Below are 19,081 nucleotides of genomic sequence, written 5' to 3'. Positions count from 1 at the left end.
GCTCAGCAAGTCAAGGCCCTCCTAGCAGAACATGGGTTCAAACTGGTTCAAAGACAAACCAAAAGCACACACACTCAAGGCAGCTACCCCAGAAGCACTGTAAGGTCTCAAGGCTGGCTGGCCCCTTCCTCCCAGGGCTGGGGAGGCAACCACAACCATGGAGAAGTTCCCAGTGGGGTGGTGTGTGTGTCACTCTGCTGGCTGGCCTGGGGGGTGGTGAGGAGGCCAGGGCCTGGGAAGGAGGGGTGCAGTGGCGACACAGGCAGCGGCAGGGAGGAAGGTAGTGTCTCACACCAGCTGCATTAGTTGGGAGCACATCAACTGGCCATATGTCCTGTGACTGCTCTGGCAGGGGCAAGATCAGGGCCAGAGTTGAAGCAGCTGTCACTCCTAAGTAACCTGTTTCTTAGTTTACAAAGATGCCATTAAATCACCGGCAGACTTGGCTGCGGCCACCTTTGGCAGGCCTGCGGGACAGGCAAGGTCTGGCAAGATACTCACAGGTGCACCAGGCCTTCCAGCCCCATGACGCTCTCTTTGCCACGGACTTGGTCTTGTTCCCAGTGAGAGTCCTGCAGTTACCAAACCTCCAGGAAGAGAGAGGGTGGGGGAAAGTGGGGAGAAAGAACACAGGATCAGCGCCATGCTCCCTGGTCAGTGTCTGGTGAGAGGCAGGGGAAGCTGACCTGTGCTGAGATCCCAGGGAACATACACAGCCCTACCCCTTCCGAGAAGCACTTTTCTCTATTACAATTCAGTAGCAAGGACAGGCTGAAGGTGCACGCACTTTAGGGCCTACAAAGACCCCCTGCAGATTCCATTTCACTCCAATCAGAATGGCACTCATCAAGAATACAAGTAATAATAAATGTTGGTGCGGATATGGGGAAAAGGCACATGCAGGCATTGCTGGTGGGACGGCCATTTGTGCAACTACCCTGGAAAGCAGTCTGGAGATTCCTCAGAAAACTTGGAAGGGAGCCACCATTTGACCCAGTTATCCCATTCCATGGTTTATACCCAAAGGACTAAAAATAAGCATACCACAGTGACATAGCCACATCAGCGCATATAGCAGCTCAATTCACAATAGCTAAGCTATAGAGTCAACCTAGGTGCCCTTCAATAGATGAATGGATAAAGAAAATATGGTGTACATATTCAATGGTATTAATATTATTCAGCCTTAAAGAATGAAATTATGGCATTTGTAGGTAAAAGGATGGAACCAGTGACTATCATGTTAAGTGAAATGAGCCAATCCCCCAAAACAAAGGCCGAATATTCACTCTGATCTGTGAATGCTAGCCCAAAACAAGGGTGGTTGGGGGAATAAAATAAATCCATTGGATTAGACAAAGGGAAATGAAAGGAAGGGCGGGAGATGGGAACAGAAAAGGCAGTGGATTGAATGGGACATAACTTTCCTATATTCATATGTGAATACACGACCAGTGAAACTCCATAGCAGGTACAACCACAGGAACGGGAAGTTAGACTCCATGTGCGTGTAATTGTCAAAATACACTCTACTGTCCTGTATAACTAAAAAGAACAAATACAAGCCATTGGAAAAACAAGCCTCTTGCAGCAACAAGCAGAAGCCACTTGTCCAGCCTGGCCCTCTGTCTCCAAGGGCCTCCTGAAGGGGTGGGGGTGAGGCAGGAAATATCATTACAGGGGACAGGCTGGGCACTGTCTCAGTGAGAAGGAGCAGAGGGGGTAACGAAAGCTGTGGATCTGAAAACTGCTGCCCACTTCTGAGACCTATGTTCCAGGGATAATGGTTCCCAAAAGAGGTAAGAAGGGGTCAGGAAAACGGGTGCCTTTCAGGGTGGCTCCCCAGCTCTTTGCACCTGAGATGCACCCTGGCAGCCAGCGTGTGGCTGTGGTGAGCTGGGTCCTTGCCCTCAGCCTGCAGGAGATGCTTTGTGCTGTGGTTTTTGAGCAAAACCCCAGATTTTATATGATGTCAACCCATCAGACACAGGTCCCACCAAGAACCAGGTAAGAAATCTGCCATACAAAGGCCAGTTCTACCTCCCACTAGAGAAGGCAGTGAGCAGCAAGTCCCCCGGCAGGGGTGCCAAGAAAGGGGAGGTGAGCCCGCAATCAAAGATGGCAGGGCCAGGCCATGGCCAACTGTCTGAGCTTCAACTAACTGCAACAAGGCAGAAGCAGCAGGTGACCTCAGGAGCTTGGCCAGGGAGACTGCCACCCCGCTCTGCAGACACCGCCAGCCCACAGGACTCCCTGTCCCCCATCTCATCAGAAATAAACTCCTCCCCTGGGGGCCTCCATTCCAAGGCCCCCACAGTCACTCCACGTTCAGCCTCAGACAAAGCCAGCTCTGTTTCCCATCTCCTTTGGAGGGCAAAGAGCAAACAGGGCAGAGACTGCTGTGAATGCCCTTCTCTCTGAGGTGGTATGCATGGACCTGACAGCAATCTCACCCCAAAAAGCATTTGTACAGCCTCACAATCAAAATTTCTTTTTTTAAAACAAATAAACCAAACACAGAAATCCTGGTGGCTTACCTTAGGCTCTGTCACCACAGAACCAGCAGCAAATAAGAGCTCGGGGGGCACCAAACCCCAAGCCAGGCTGAGGGCACTGCCAACTTCTCCATTTGCTCAATCCCTCAGGCTGAGGAATGTGCACTCCAGGTCCTAGTAAAAAGGAATGGAGCTAATTAGCTAAATCTGCAAACTAGATCGGGAAAAAGCCAGGCTTTATTTCAACTAAATATCAGTCACATTGTCCCCTTTTACAGCGAGGCCAGGCTATTATTTCTAATGGTGACAATAGCAATGAAATGGATTCTTGATTTTGCAGGGCCCATTGTGCTGTGGGTGGATTAAAACAGGCCTTTATCTTCTCCCTGCTGGCGCGTGGGGGATGGGTGGTGCTCCAGCTAGACCTGGCAGTGGTTCTAACAAACAGCTGCTGGGTGGCAAAGGGAGCTGAGTCTCTCTGCTGGGTGGATATTCTGTCCCACAGCCAGGGAAGGAAGGATGGCTAGCCTCTCATGAGTCTCCTGCCTAGTCAGTCGTGGGCTCCCAGAGGCTGAATCAGTGCTTGCCCAAGCCACAGTGGCAAGGCACAGGGGGACAGTGCAGTGGTGCTCATGTCCCTGGGACAATAATGACAGGCACAACCTCCTTTCCCTTGAATCTATTTTGAAGGCCCTGCCCACCAGCTACAGGACTTCCTACCTAGTGGGAACCCAGAGGCTCTGCATCTTCCCAGACTCCCCTTTACATGGACCTCTGCTCCCAGCCTCCCAAAGAATGCCCCAGACACGGGCGTTGCCACAGGCAGACCCCTGCATGGCCTGTCCTCCCCATGCCACTACAGTCCAGTGACCTGCCTCTCCTGGGTCCAGACGTTCTCCCCTCTCTCCTCACATGCTCTGAAGGTCCCCAGCAGGTGACTCCAGAGCCATTTTGGAACAGGATCTCTGGAGAGTATGACAATCCCAGGCAAACTCGGGAGAAAGAAACACTCCAGCGGCACCAGGAAGCTCCAGTTTGAAGAACAACCTGAGCTCAAAACTCGGAACAAGGATGGGAAAGGCAACGTCCTCCCAGTTGTCACAGAGGGCTCTGCTGCTCCTATGGCTCTTCATAGGGAAATATCTTCATTAGGCCTGGCCTGTGGTGAGGTAGCAAGGACTCCAGGAGAAATAATGCTTTCGGGAACATCAGGTGTTTCTCTAAGTACTGCTACTTAATTATGGGTCACTGTGGTTAATCCAGAAATGCTTCTTCAAGCTGGTTGGCTGTCAACAGTAGTTACATGTTCTTAATAAAGAAATACTTTTCCTTTAATTTTGGAAGAATTTCAGGGATGCATTTAAAATGTACAAGTTAAGGTGAAAGGTTAGTATGCTGCCGAAGTCTGGCTTGGCACAAATCAGGAGCCACTTGTCAAAAAGAAACTAACTTTATTTTTAGAACTACAAACGCCAAACAAAACAGCTCCAGGGAAAAACCCTCAGAGCCCAACTGCCACCACCGGCTTCCACAAGCCTCTCTCCCCCACACCAGCTTCTCAACCTCCCACAATCCTCCTCCTCTTGAGGCCGATTGGCTGGGTTGCGTGGGCAGAGCCAAAGAAGTCACCCAATGAGCAGCTCCGTGGAGGAGCCAATCAGCTAGATGTTGCTGGGGCAGCTGTGAGCCAATCATCAGCTGGCAGTCTGAAGGGCAGGGAAACAGCCCAATGAACATCACCGCAGAGGAGCCAATCAGCTAGATGTTGCTGGGGCAGTCTGAAGCTTGCTGGCAGCTGGAAGTTTGCTGGGGCCCCTTTGGCTGTGGCTCTCAACATCTCCCCCTCTCTGTTTAAACAACAAGCATGTGGCTTATGGACCGTGCCTGCCTTAGGTTGTCCAATACATATGGTCCTTACCCGTCTTCGGATGAGCTGACCTCAGGGCGTCAGCCTCCTGTCTTAGGTTGGTACCATTGTAATTGGATCTTACCCGTCATTGACTACCGGTCCAGTATAGCCACACCTGTGGAGAGGTCTCAGCGGGGGGGGGGGGGGTGAGGTTCTTTGCCTCACCTCTGTTGACCCCCAAATTTTAGCTGAATGATCATGACAAGCAGAAGGGAGGAAGATATACCAAGTCAATTGACGGCTCCTTTTGGGAAAATTGTACCACCGATGATATCATCAGCAAAAATACCCCAACACTACCACAAGTCGCTGCACCAACAGATAGTTCACAATGCATACAAATGACACATAGTTCTGTAAGCAGTTCAGTGCAAGTTCTGTAAGCAGTTCAGTGATGGCTATTGCAGAAACTGTAGATTAGTTTTTTCTTTGTCTTCACCGGCACAGGGATGAAGATAGGAATTCTGGCAATAATGACTAAAGAAAAAATTAGGTAACATTCCAGAAGACACTAAAAGAAAACAATTTTCTTAACAATTTATATTATCTTCATCGGCACTGGGATGAAGATAGAAATTCTGGCAATAATGGCTAAAGAAAAAATTAGGTAACATTTCAGAAGGCACTAAAAGAAAACAATTTTCTTAACAATTTACATTATAGTGAAGAGAATTATTAAATATAATGAAAACGAAAGGTGAGAGTAAACAAACAGATCTGTTAACCTCCTTTTTTGTTTACATATTAAAACAATTCTTAACAGTTATTTACCCAATTTAAATTAAACCATTTAAATCACGTGAATAAAAAAAAATATTTGGATCCATCTTTTCATGAGCGCTCATCATATATGATATATGGAAATACGTACATTGGACATACATAAATTCAAACATATAACACAAAACACAAGTGTGCACACATAATATAATACATACAACACATAACATAATAGTAAAGGCCTTATAACTTTTTACAGGTAAAATCTCTATTGCAATGTTTAAAAACTCTATAGTCAAAAAAAAATAGAACTGATCAGCAAAACATTAACCTAGGTCTGTATGAGCTCAAAAAAATAAAATAGAACTTCATGATATGGGAAAGGGCAATAATAAAATAGATATTGAAAAAAGCATCCTGGTTCTGTCGCAGATGTAAGGATAGCCAAATTGGAGTTTTGGATATCAGCTATTATGGATTTGAGCTAAATCATCTTCTTTTTGGTCTGTAGAAATCGCTTTAGTTAATCTCTCTGGAATCCAAATCGGCTGCTGTTCTCTCTGTGGAAACACAAAAACAGACCCCCGACTCCAGACAATCACTGGGTCAGGATTTTAGTTAATCTCTCCGGAATCCAAATCAGCTGCTGTTCTCCCTGTGGAAACACACAAACAGGCCCCCGACTCCAGACAATCACTGGGTCAGAACCTTGGTTAATCTCTCTGGAATCCAAATCGGCTGCTGTTCTGGGTCAGAACCTTGGTTAATCTCTCTGGAATCCAAATCGGCTGCTGTTCTTCCTGTGGAAACACACAAACAGACCCCCGATTCCAGACAATTACTGGGTCAGGACCTTTCCATTGTCCTGTTAGAATATCTTTCCAAAGTACCTTGGGCTTATGTACATTTTTTGGACACATATGCCTTTCTGCAGCACTAAGTCCTGATGAATCCAAATTTAAAAAGTTTAGAGTAAAAAGCGTTATTTTAAGTTTATCTTTGGGGAATATATACCCCTTCCCAATTCCATCTTTTTGCTTTAATAAGTACATTTTAATAGTTTGATGAGCTCTTTCAACTATGCCTTGACCCTGTGGATTGTATGGGATTCCTGTTATATGAGTAATGCCAAATGATGAGCAAAATTGTTTAAAAGAAGTAGACGTATAACCAGGGGCATTATCTGTTTTTAACTGTTTTGGAATGCCCACAGTGGCAAAATTTTGTAAGCAATGAGCTATAACATCTTTAGTTTTTTCACCGGCATGAAGGGAGCCCATCAAAAATCCAGAAGAAGTATCAACTGTAACATGCAAATATTTTAATTTTCCAAATTCTGGCAAGTGTGTGACGTCCATCTGCCAAATATGGTTAGGCATCAATCCTCTAGGATTGACTCCAAGATTAACTTGTGGTAAAAAGGTCACACAATTTTGACATTGTTTTATTATTTGTCTAGCTTGTTCCTTAGTTATTTTAAAACGCTTTTGTAAAGTATTAGCATTGACATGGAATCTTTCATGAAAATTTATAGCTTCTTCTAGTATAGAGAAAATATGTATGTCACGTGTAGTTTTATCTGCTAAATCATTGCCCAAACTAAGGGCTCCAGGCAATCCTGTATGTGCCCTGATATGTCCTATAAAGAATGGATCTTTTCTGTCCCAGATTAAACTTTGTATAGTGGAAAACAAAGAGAAAACAGTAGAAGAAGGGGAAATTCTACCAGCATCTTCAAGGGATACTATAGCATTAACTATATACTGGCTATCAGAAAATAAATTAAATACAGAATCTTTAAACATCACAAAAGTTTGTAATACTGCATTAAGCTCTACCTTTTGAGCTGATTGTTTGGGTACTAAAAATGTAAAAGTTTGATTAGGTGTAATTATTGCTGCTGTACCATTATTTGACCCATCAGTGAATATATTTGGAGCATTCATGATAGGTGTTTTTCTTGTCATTTTTGGAAAAATTACAGGATGCAATGACCAAAAAGACAATAAAGGATTAGATGGTAAGTGGTTATCAAATGAAACATTAGATTTGCACATTATTATTGCCCAAGTATTTAACTCATTAGCTAATTCATCAATTTGATTCATAGTATATGGAGTAATAATTTTATGGGGAGAAATTCCAAACACTGCCTTTGCTGTTTTTATTCCTTTGAGTATTAATTGTCCTACAGCCTCAGGATACCTAGTAAGAATAGTGTTAGGAGAATAAGATAAATGTATCCATAATAATGGACCTTCTTGCCAAAATACTCCTGTAGGAATATATTTTGTTGGTAGTACAATAAATAATAAAGGCAAACTTATATCAATTCTATCCAAATGCATATTTTCCATATATGTTTCAATGATTTTTAATGCCTTTCTTGCTTCAGGCGTTAACATTCGGGGTGAATTTGGATCTGATGGACCTTTTAGGATATCAAATAAAGGTCCCAATTCTCCTGTTGGAATACCTAGATAAGGCCTTATCCAATTTATGTCTCCTAATAACTTTTGAAAGTCATTAAGTGATTTGAGTTGATCTACTCGTATTTGAATTTTTGGTGGACGGACCATGGTTGAGGATAATAGAACTCCTAAATAATTAATTGGAAAATTTAATTGCACTTTATCTATTGCTATCTCTAGATTATAATTTTTTAATAAGTTTGTAAGTGTGGCATAACATTCTAGCAATGTGTTTTTAGCTTTGTGTGCCAATAACACATCATCCATATAGTGAAATATTTGTAGTTCAGGATTTTGATTTCTAAGTGGCTGGATTACTTTGTTAACATAAATTTGACACATAGTTGGGCTGTTAGCCATCCCTTGAGGGAGTACTTTCCATTCATATCTCTGATCAGGACCTTCATGATTTAGTGCAGGGATAGTAAATGCAAAACGTGGACTATCCTCAGGATGAATTGGAATTGAAAAAAAACAATCTTTAATATCTATAACTAAAACATACCAAGTTTTTGGCAAAGCAGACAATTGAGGAATCCCCGATTGAGCAGGTCCCATAATGACCATTTCATTGTTAATGGCTCTTAAATCTTGCAGTAATCTCCATTTACCAGATTTCTTTTTGATGACAAAAATGGGAGTATTATGGGGAGATACAGAAGGTTGTATATGTCCTTCCGCTAATTGTTGTTTGACCAGATCATGGGCTACTTGTGTCTTTTCTTTAGTCAAGGGCCACTGAGGAACCCATACTGGTCTTTCTGATTTCCATGTAATTTTTATTGTCTCAGTGGCCCTTTGTGAAAATCCAACCCATGTCTGTCTGTTCCTTGATCTATTTGTATTGGTGCTGCTATACATTGTTCTTGTCTTTCTAATCTTTTTCCTTTCCTAAAACCTTGTCTAGCCATAATAGTGGGTGCATTTTGATTGATATTATTTGTTAATGTCAAACCTAATTGATCTAAGACATCTCGTCCCCATAAATTTACGGGAAGATAATCCAATACATATGGCTGTATAGTTCCTTCACATCCTTCAGGATCCTTCCAATCTAATAGCATTGCACTTCTATCGGGATTAGTCGCCACTCCTAGGCCTCGAAGCGATTGAGTGGCTTGTTGTAATGGCCAATGTTTTGGCCATTCTTGACGAGAGATGATGCTAAGATCTGCACCTGTATCCAGTAGCCCATTAAATTCATGTCCTTGAATATTTAGTTTTAGCATGGGTCGAGAATCTAAATTTAAAGAAAGCATAGCCCAATCTACACCTGTGGAGCCTAATCCCTTGGAACCTCTTTCTACAACATGACTGGAAAATTTATCATGTAGGCTTGGTATTATTAGTAACTGTGCTATTCTATCTCCTGGTGAAATTACTGATATACCCTTTGGAGAACTGGCTATAATTTTTATTTCACCTTCATAATTGGAATCAATTACCCCAGGACTTATCAAAAGTCCTTTTAGAGTAGAAGAGCTGCGTCCCAATAATAAGCCTACTGTTCCTTTGGGAAGAGGTCCTTTTACCCCTGTGGGAATGATTTGAACTCCCATCTCTGGAGTTAGTACTGATTTGGTGGAGGCGCAGATGTCCAACCCTGCGCTCCCTCTGGTTTGTCTGATGAGGGATCTGATGTGCTGGGCACTACCCTGATGGGGTTGCTGGGGTTGCTGGGTTCCTCCAGTGCTCCGTATATTTGTGGTTTGGGGCCCCGGAGCATTGGGGCCCCCTGTCCATTTTTTGGCAACGGAGCCTGATGCCTTTGTCCACGATATTGTGGATAAACACCTTGTCCTTGTTCGTTTTTTGATAATGGAGTACCCTCTATGGTGGTTTGAGGACGGTATTCATTAGCCCAATATAATGGAGTACCCTCTATGGTGGTTTGAGAACGGCATTCATTAGCCCAATGTCTCCCTCTACGGCATCGTGGGCAAATACCCGGTATTCTACTTGTTTGATACCTAGTTTTGTTAAACCCTCCTCCTATGGGGCAATTCCTTTTAAAATGTCCTGTTTGTTGACAATTGTAGCATGTTCTTGGCCTGGCATCTAAAGCCTGTTTTACTGCAGCTGCCACAATTTGCCCTTGTTCATTAATGTCTCTGGCATCCAAAACCTGTTTTACTGCAGCTGCCACAATTTGCCCTTGTTCATTAATGTCTCTGGCATCTAAAGCCTGTTTTACTGCAGCTGCCACAATTTGCCCTTGTTCATTAATGTCTCTGGCATCTAAAGCTTGTTTTACTGCAGCTGCCACAATTTGCCCTTGTTCATTAATGTCTCTACATAATTTAATATATGTGTTTAAATCTTCCTGTTTCCATGGTCTAATGATATCTCTACACCAACGATTCGCTTGGTCATAAGCCAGTTGTTTTATAAATGGCATTGCTTGTTCTGTATTCCCAAAAACTCTGGTAGCTGTTTGAATAAGCCTATCTACAAATTCAGCGTAAGGTTCATTAGCTCCTTGTATTATCTTAGATAATTGACCTTGTAAACCTCCAGGTTCTTGTAAAGACTTCCATGCCCTAACTGCATCTACAGCAATTTGTAAATATACACCAGGATCATATGCAAGTTGTTGCTGCCGATCCTCATAAGGTCCCTTTCCTAACAACATATCTAGATTTCTCTGAGGATAACCAGCTGCTGCATTTCGACTAGCCGTCTCCTTGCAAAATTCCTCATTGGCAACCTTCCATAACAGGTATTGTCCTCCATTTAGCACAGCTTTACACAAACTAGCCCAATCTGCTGGCGTCATGCTTAAGTTGGTAATGGATTCGACCAAGCTTACAGTGAAGGGTGCTTGAGGACCATAGGTTGCTACAGCCTCTTTTAGCTCCTTCACTGATTTGAAATTTAAACCCTGGTAAGTTCGCTGCCCTCCTACCTCAAATACAGGGCATACTTGAGATCCTGTCTCAGGATCCAAACTATCAACTGCGGGGGTTGGGAGTCTCTTAGCATATGGAGGTGGTGCTGTTGATTGGACACTTATGCCCTCTGGTGATAGAGTGCTGTTAGTAGCAGTCTCCTGTAGAGGTGGCGCTGTTGGTTGAACACTTATGCCCTCTGGTGATAGAATGCTATTAGTAGCAGTCTCCTGTAGAGGCGGTGCTGTTGGTTGGACACTTACGCTCTCTAATAAAAGGGTCTTATTAGCAGTCTCCTGTTTTAAATTTTCCCCTGATAGATTTTTCTGCTCTAAACTTTCTTCCTCTGTCTCACTATCTCGAAAGACCTTCTCTTTCACTTGAATCTTTTCCTCTTTCTGACTAACTTGAGAGACTTCCTCTTCTACTTGAATCAATATGTCTTCTTCTTCCTCTACCTCTGTCTGAACTGAAGGCTTTGGACTAAGCAAACTAGATACCAACGTCCACAATGACAATGTGCCAACTGGCAGAGTCCCTGGGTTGTTCTTTTCTATTCTTTTTAAATCTTCACCATGATGGTTCCATTGTGATATATCTAACAGCTCCTCCTTAAAAAGCCATGGGCTATATTCTTGTATTACATCAACGTATGCCCTGACTGCTCTTGATTTTACTGGGAAGCTTCCTTCCTCTAACAATTTACTTAACACTCTTTCGGTTTGTTTTTTACTAATTGCTGATCCCGTATTTCTACTATAATACAACCCAACAAGATGACGCCAAACAAAACCGAGACAGAATCCAATAAAAAGGGAACCACACAAAATCATTATAACAGCCTTTCTATCCTCCTGACATATGCATCCGTCCTTTCTCCCTATCTGTTCCTCAAACGCAAATAGTTTTTCCTCAGATGTGAGTGGTTTTTCTTCCCTCTTACTCATCTCCAGGGACAGGAAAGTTAAAACAAAAACGAAGCAAAACAAAAGAGGAGACTTAGAATGGCTCCCCATCCTCTCGCCCTGCCCTCAGGGGCGAGCAGTTTACTTACCCTCAGTTGCTCCCCGTGCGAGCCACCAAATGCCGAAGTCTGGCTTGGCACAAATCAGGAGCCACTTGTCAAAAAGAAACTAACTTTATTTTTAGAACTACAAACGCCAAACAAAACAGCTCCAGGGAAAAACCCTCAGAGCCCAACTGCCACCACCGGCTTCCACAAGCCTCTCTCCCCCACACCAGCTTCTCAACCTCCCACAATCCTCCTCCTCTTGAGGCCGATTGGCTGGGTTGCGTGGGCAGAGCCAAAGAAGTCACCCAATGAGCAGCTCCGTGGAGGAGCCAATCAGCTAGATGTTGCTGGGGCAGCTGTGAGCCAATCATCAGCTGGCAGTCTGAAGGGCAGGGAAACAGCCCAATGAACATCACCGCAGAGGAGCCAATCAGCTAGATGTTGCTGGGGCAGTCTGAAGCTTGCTGGCAGCTGGAAGTTTGCTGGGGCCCCTTTGGCTGTGGCTCTCAACAGTATGCCTTTGTAGACACATTCCTTCATTTGAGATTAGAAGACATATAAATGAGATATAATTACCAAAATGTATCAGTTAATATCATAAAGGAACAATTTCATTTTTTAGTTAAAATAGGTAAAACTTTTGAGTTCCTCTTGAATACTCAAATCTCAGTTATGTACTTTATATGCATAGCATCTTACCAACACACAGATGAGTTAGGTCCTAATTTTATTTCCACTTCACAGAAAAGGAAACTGAGGTTCAGAGATGGTAAATGTATTATCCAGCTTTGTAACTTGTAGAACTGAAGCAAGGTTTCCAATTAAGGCATTTTTAATTCCAAAGCCTGTGTTGTCTCTGCATTCCCTTTATAAGGAAAACAGGTGCCAAGAAGGTAACAGATACTCACAGGACAAATTTGCATTGCTAAAGCAGAGGAGCTTTTGAAAACATGGGTCACATTCCAAGTTCACTGTCTTGCTTTCCCCCTTCATACTGCATCTATTAATTTGGAAATAGGTGAGATAACTAGGTAAAAAGCTAGGAAATTTCCAAATCTGGAACTGTATTTTTTTTTTTTTGCAGAAGGACAACTATTCTTAGATTTTTAGCTTCTTATTTGCTCACATTGTTGCTTTGTCTCTCCATTTCAGGCAGGTAAAGGGGTTTCTTTAGGTATTTTCATCACCATCGATATGTGTGACTAATCACGAATAGCTGAACCACTTCTAAAAAGAGCCAGTTATAGGAGAGGCAGGTAGGCAGGGCCCTGAGCATTCTGTGATCTGGAAAGAATAGGATCTGTCACTTCTGAAAACAAAGCAAAACACAACAGTAGTGTCCTCAACTGTAGGTCCTGGTGTTTTGAGTAAGTGATTTTCTTGTTAATAAAAGATTTATTTGGTGTAGCTTAGAGAATTTTCCCTGTATTGTTACTCATATCTTGGGAAGCAGAGATACAATATACAGAAAGAAACACAAGGTTATCCAGTTGGAATGCCATCTAAGGTAGCCTTTCATCATCTGAGTTTATGCTCCAGATCCATCTTACTTTGGCTTTCAGCTAAGGACTACAGCATCCAACAAGAAAGGGATGCTTTTGGCATGAAGACTGAAGGAGCAAAAGATACAATCTGGCAAAACTGACTGCACTAGGACATGAATGCAGGGAGGTAATTGTAGGGTCACAGGATGACAGTTTTAATGAGGATGTGAATGATAACCACCTACTGAGGGAGAACCTAGGTCCTCAACTACCCTCATTATTTTCTAAGACCTTTTTGCTGAATCCTTGTATGGAAGGTATTGAATAACCCCAGTTTTCTTGTGGAGACAGCAGAGGGTCAGCATTCCTCCCAGACTCTTAACGTAGGGCTCTTCCCTGTCTTGCCTCCTTTCTCCTCTTCATGATAAGAATATACTGAATGCAGAATAAATTGAGTTAGTTTCTCAGTAAAATAATTAAAAGATAAACACTAGAAAAGTAGATAAGCAGTTAACTTTTTTATCTTAAAGGTGTCAAATGGCATATATTTTGGAATACAGCTTTTTCAAAACTAATTAGCCACATCTGCTAAGAGAATGAACCAGATATATTTGGTGTTGGTAAGTTACATACACTGCCTTTTGTGTGTGTGTTCAGAGGCCATGATAAATATTGTACATTCTAAAAGCACAGAGACTTTCATCGGTGACTTGAATTTTATTGACATTAAAATTCAGTTTAGGGGCTGGGGATGTATAGTTTAGTGTTAGAGTGCTTGCCTAGCATGCAAGAGGCCCTGTGTTAACTCCCAGTATCAAAACCCAACCAACTAAGCAAACGAAAACCAAAAAATGGCAAGGGCTGAGGAAACACTGTTGGATCTGTTATAGAAAAGAATTCACAACCTTTCAGAGACAAGTTCAGTAGCATAGTGTGGAAGAAAGTCACTTTATGGTGCATTACACAGTAATTGGATTGTGAAAAATGGACAGCAAGTGAGATTTTTTTTTTTAAAACTATAGTCTACAAGTGAAAGATCCTATGGTAGGTGGGAAGAGAGAGAGAGAAAGAAAATCACCACCATATGCTTAATAAGCTTTTACCTTAAAAGAAAGTTTCCAAATTGCTTCATTTTTGTAGGACTCAAAGAAGTGCTATAGCATGAAGCCTAGAGGTATTACCCTGGGAGGGCTTACCATATAAAAGTGATATGAAGCACTATGCCCAGAGAGATAAGAAAATGGAGTTATCAATTCAGGGTCTTTCACAGCAATGTCAGCCCAAAAATGATAAGTAAAACATGTTAAGCACAATAACAAACATTTTGAGTACCCACTAAAGTGTTGGGAACTGATCTAAGCACTGTAGATGGTTGTCTTTCATATGTATATTAACCACATATTATCATGTTTCATATGAGGAAAGTTGAGCTTAGATAGGCTTGGAAAGTTCTAACTGCCTCATGGCTAATGAGTGGTTTAAGCTTGATCTTTGATCACAAGCTAGAATTCCATGACCAGTAACTGTCAAGAAAGATGACATTGAGCCTCAAGTGGGAGTTCAACAGTGGCTTTTTTGTATAAGGTAATATCTGTACCTTACTTTAAAATGCTTTGGTGCATGAACAGATGTTTGTATGAATGTTTGCCTGTGTGAATTTGAGCTACCCTGTCTGTTTTCTTAACACTTTTGTCATCAATACCAAGTCTAAAGGAAGAAAGGCCGGGGTTAGCATATAATCCAAAAAGCCACATTTCAGAAATGGCACTTTGGCCTTCCACAATTTTTAATTCCAATTTCTGCTAGATTTTAAAACATCAGCATAATGAAAGTTAAGGATAAAGGCTATTCATTAGTGAAATCATCAGCTTGTTACTTAGATAATGGATGATGGAAATGGACATTCATTAGAGAGATTAATGACAATTAATATTTGTGAATTGGTTACAATATTCTAGAAGCACTCCCTGTTCTGGCATGAGTCTAGTGTGTCAGTGTTCACCCATAGGATGAAGTTGGAAGCGTGGTATTGAACAATTCTCTTTCCAGTTATCTCTTTGGAGAGTTTGGCAGACTAAATGATGGACATAAGGCTAACTGCATCCTGTCTCCAGGATGTTCTCATGTTTGTTTCAGAAATAGCCTTTAACTCAAGGTATGGTGAAGAGATTTCCTTGTAGATTGATTCTCCATGATCTGTTCTCCATTAGGAATTTCCAAGTCCTACTAAGAAAGAAGACTCATCAGGGTGCCTCTCTGGCTCATGATTGTCCTGAGGGGTATTTATTTTTAACCTTTCCTCCTATTGTTTGATGAATCCTGGGAGAGAGTGCTAATAGCTTTACTACTGAAGTCATTAATAGTAAACTTAAAGCACTTCATTAAGGTTTATTGTCCTGAGTCTACTCTAAACCTCCTCTGCTCTAACCTAGGGCACATCTAGCTTTAAGAGAATGGTTTCTACTTTGATGGCACCCAAAAGGATGTGGCAGGCTGCTATAAATTGAGCATTGACCATGTGGTGGACACCGTTTGGTGTGTTTTCTCTGTCATTCAGTCTAGTGGTATCCCATGGGGATGTTTTTCACTCTCTGGGGGCATTGTGGACATTTGCAAAGGTGTTTTTGTTGTCACAATGATTTGGAAGTTTCAATACCAAGACTTCCTGCAAGGTAAGGGACACAATCCTTGTGAAGAATTGGCTATATATGCATATCTAAAGCCCTGTGGCAGTTCCTAAGGGTAAAATTCTGTTTTTCATAAGTTGTTAAGCCTATAATCTTACTTTTCATGTAAACAGAAATTAATAGTTGAATGATTTTGAGATAGTAGTATTTCCAAGAGTGCATCTATTATGCAGATTGAGGGAAGAGTATATTCATTTTATTTGGGACCTTATCAACAACTTTTCTGTGTCCCTGCCTGTACCTCATGATTTGTGATGGCTATAGCTGCTGCATTAATGGTAACTTATATGTGTGTCTGGATCCACCAATTTATTGAATCTTCTAGAATAATCATGCCTTTTTATTGCCCATGAATACACTTATTAATTTATTATCAACTTTCTTTTAATCATTTTTTTTTCTTTTCAGAACCAGGGATTGAACCCAAGGCCTTACACGTTATTAGGCAAGTACTCTATATTGAGCTACACCTCCAGCTCAAAGTAAAGGTGTGTTTTATTTTTTTATGGTGTTGAGGGTTGAACGCTGAAGTGCTTTACCACTGAGCTATATCCCTAGCCTTTTTTTTTATTTTCTACTTTGACACATGTTCTTTTTAAGTCATCCAGGATGGCTTCAGACATGCAATCCTCCTGTGTCAGACTCCTGAGTTGCTGGAATTACAGGCATTGTGCCCTTCTTTGATTTCTTCCTTATAACACAGTTGAGATATTACATTGATTTTTTTTAAGTATTTTGGTAGACAGCATTATATATCAATTTCATTTCAGGATATTTAAGAGGAAGCACATATGTTTTACAACTCATCTATTTCTTGGGGCCTCAACTCAGGTAGTATGATCATGAATAACCACAGGATACTTTAATAGTGATATTCCAGGTGAAGCTACTGTATTTGATGCTTATTTCAGATAAGCTCAGGGAATTAACCAGGGGAGACATCAGACTGCCCTAGCTCAGCTCAGATACACAAGTACTTACTACATAGGTCCACTTTGTTCCATAGAATAACACGTACTTCCTCTGTCTGTGGAGTAGCTTACTTTGTCTGTAGTCATCAATGATCTCCATAAGAACAAATCTTGGACTCAAACCCCTTACCCTGGCCCACCAGGCCCTGCTTCATCTTACTGGTTTCTCCAGTTCAGCAAGTGCAGATTTCCCCATTGCTCACAGCTCTCCAGCCTCAAAGGCTTCTTTTGATCACCTCAAAGCCTCTGAATATGAAAATACTTCCACCAGAACAATAAAAGGCTGAGTCTATCATTTTTATAAAACAATTTGGTCTCCATTTAATTATCAACTTCTTAGAAAGGAATCTCTTCCCGAGGTTATCTAATGACCACACCTCATCATCGGTGCTTTCTATTTATCTTCCTCACAGCTCTTGTTATCATAAGTAATCATGTCACTCAGTTTTCTAAAGGTTTGGTATGTGCTCCCAGCTCTAGAATGTAATGCTGGGGGCCACATCTACCTTGTTTGCTGCTGGTCATTGGTGCTTACAACACTAAGCGGCACAGTGGGCTCTGATAATTTTAGTGGGCTGAATTGAATGTATTATGATGAGTACGACAAGGTCAATAAATAGAAGCTACTGCTTCCAGGAAATTTAAATTGCTCATCAGTAATTGCTTTCTTTGAATTGATATTTAAAGATTTATTTTCTTTATACCTTAAGAAGACATAGAAGGGAAAAGGAGACAAGAACAACAGCACCAGAGTTTGCATAGAAGAGACCATGAACTAAATTGTGCTGCTTATACTGACATCTTGCTTGGTTAAGGTTTGATTTCATTTTCATGGCATAAGTGTAGCATGAACTGTTCTCAAGGAACAAATTATTTTGAGAGGGCAAGTGGTATAGTAACAATTCCTTAATTATTTTATCTTGTCTTACTGCTAGTGCTCCTGGTGCTTTATAATCTTGCTTGCAAACAACCTCACTTCTCATATTTTCTTAAAAAGATTCCCTCTCAAAATTAGTAACTTAGATCAAATCCTTTATCCTGAATGTGACAAGTATAAACCTGACATAAATATATAGCCAAGATCAGAAAGATATTTGTATAGTTTCATATAATAATTATATAAAATGCATACAATAAAACACAAAAGTTGAAGAACTACCACTAACTGATATCAAGACTTATTATAAAGCTATAGTAATCAATACCATGTGGATTTTGTCATCAATAAATCAATAAAACAAAATAGTCATAGACCCAATATATGCACAACTTATTTTCTACAAAGGTTTGATAGCAATTCATAAAGAATAGTGTTTTGTGTTCTTATGAAATGGTGCTGGGACAATTGGATAGCCATGTACGGGAAAAAATAAGGGGATTTGACTTGTATCTAAACACTATATAAAATTTATTAAATCCTAAAAGCATAAAATTTCTGGAACAAAACAGGTGAAATTTTTCTGGCCTTGATTTAGGCAGTTTTTTATAGATACACTAGAAGTATGATCTATAAAACTACAAATTAGAATTCATAGAAAATAAAGACTCTGCCCTTCAGACAGCATTGTTAACAGAATAAACTTCAGTATGGGAGAGAGTATTTTGAAATCTTATTCTGATAAAGGACTTGTTTAATGTGGGGACAAGCACATGGAGTACTGCATATGTGGCATATGTTAAGGTGCCTGAGTGGCAAACCACTCCCCTTGTGCTAGGCGTGTGAGTGACAAACCACTTACCCCCTAGGCACAGCACAGGACCATGTGGCCACATGTTTGTGGTTCCAGTGTTTGCTCCACAGTCTGCTCCTTGATTGGTTGCCTCAAGGACAGTTGGCCAGAAATTGTATTGGTGGCTGTCTGTAATCTGCTTAGCTACTACCTGGGTACATATACATGGTAACTATGCAGTAAAATGAGACCTGCTTCCAGCTTGGTCTCCAGAGGACTTGATTCACGACTCTACAGCCACACTTTCCTGTACCCTGTTCCATGTACATCCTCACTGGATGAGAGAGAGCCCATGCCATTTAAGACTGTTCAAAACTCAATGATAAGAAAAAATACTAGCAAAAATATTTGAGAAGATACTTCCTCAAAGAAGATACATGGTTGGAAAATAAGAACACAAAAAGATACTCAACACAAATGATTCATTAGTTAGAAATGCAAATTAAATCTACAATGAGATATGACCTATTTGAATGAATACAATGGAAACAACTGTAATGAGTGTCATTGAGACTATGAAGGGACTAAAATTCTTTTTTTTTAGAGAGAGAGAGAGAGAGAGAGAGAGAGAGAGAGAAAGAGAGAGAAGTTTTTAATATTTATTTATTTTTTTAGTTTTCAGCGGACATAACATCTTTGTTTGTATGTGGTGCTGAGGATCGAACCCGGGCTGCACGCATGCCAGGTGAGCACGCTACTGCGTAAGCCACATCC

General features: G+C 41.3%; 1 protein-coding gene across 5 annotated transcripts in view; it reads right to left on the bottom strand.

Annotated features, from left to right (window-relative positions):
- Window positions 1-531: 531 nt before the first annotated feature.
- LOC144373343 (transport and Golgi organization protein 1 homolog) overlaps window positions 532-19,081 on the bottom strand; it is a 101,543-nt gene continuing 82,993 nt past the window's right edge. Inside the window, exon 8 of one of the 5 annotated variants that reach the window (XM_078036432.1) lies at window positions 532-587. The gene's annotated coding sequence lies outside the window, so the exon portion shown is untranslated. Of the gene's footprint in view, window positions 588-2,537; window positions 3,782-19,081 lie in introns of those variants that run through there. The other 4 variants (XM_078036431.1, XM_078036430.1, XM_078036428.1 and 1 more) reach the window with 4 other exon arrangements.

This window comes from Ictidomys tridecemlineatus, unplaced genomic scaffold, assembly GCF_052094955.1.
Source record: "Ictidomys tridecemlineatus isolate mIctTri1 unplaced genomic scaffold, mIctTri1.hap1 Scaffold_36, whole genome shotgun sequence".
Taxonomy (NCBI): Eukaryota; Metazoa; Chordata; class Mammalia; order Rodentia; family Sciuridae; genus Ictidomys; species Ictidomys tridecemlineatus.
The sequence above is the reverse complement of the archived record's forward strand: the minus strand, read 5'-3'. Positions and strand labels throughout refer to the sequence as shown.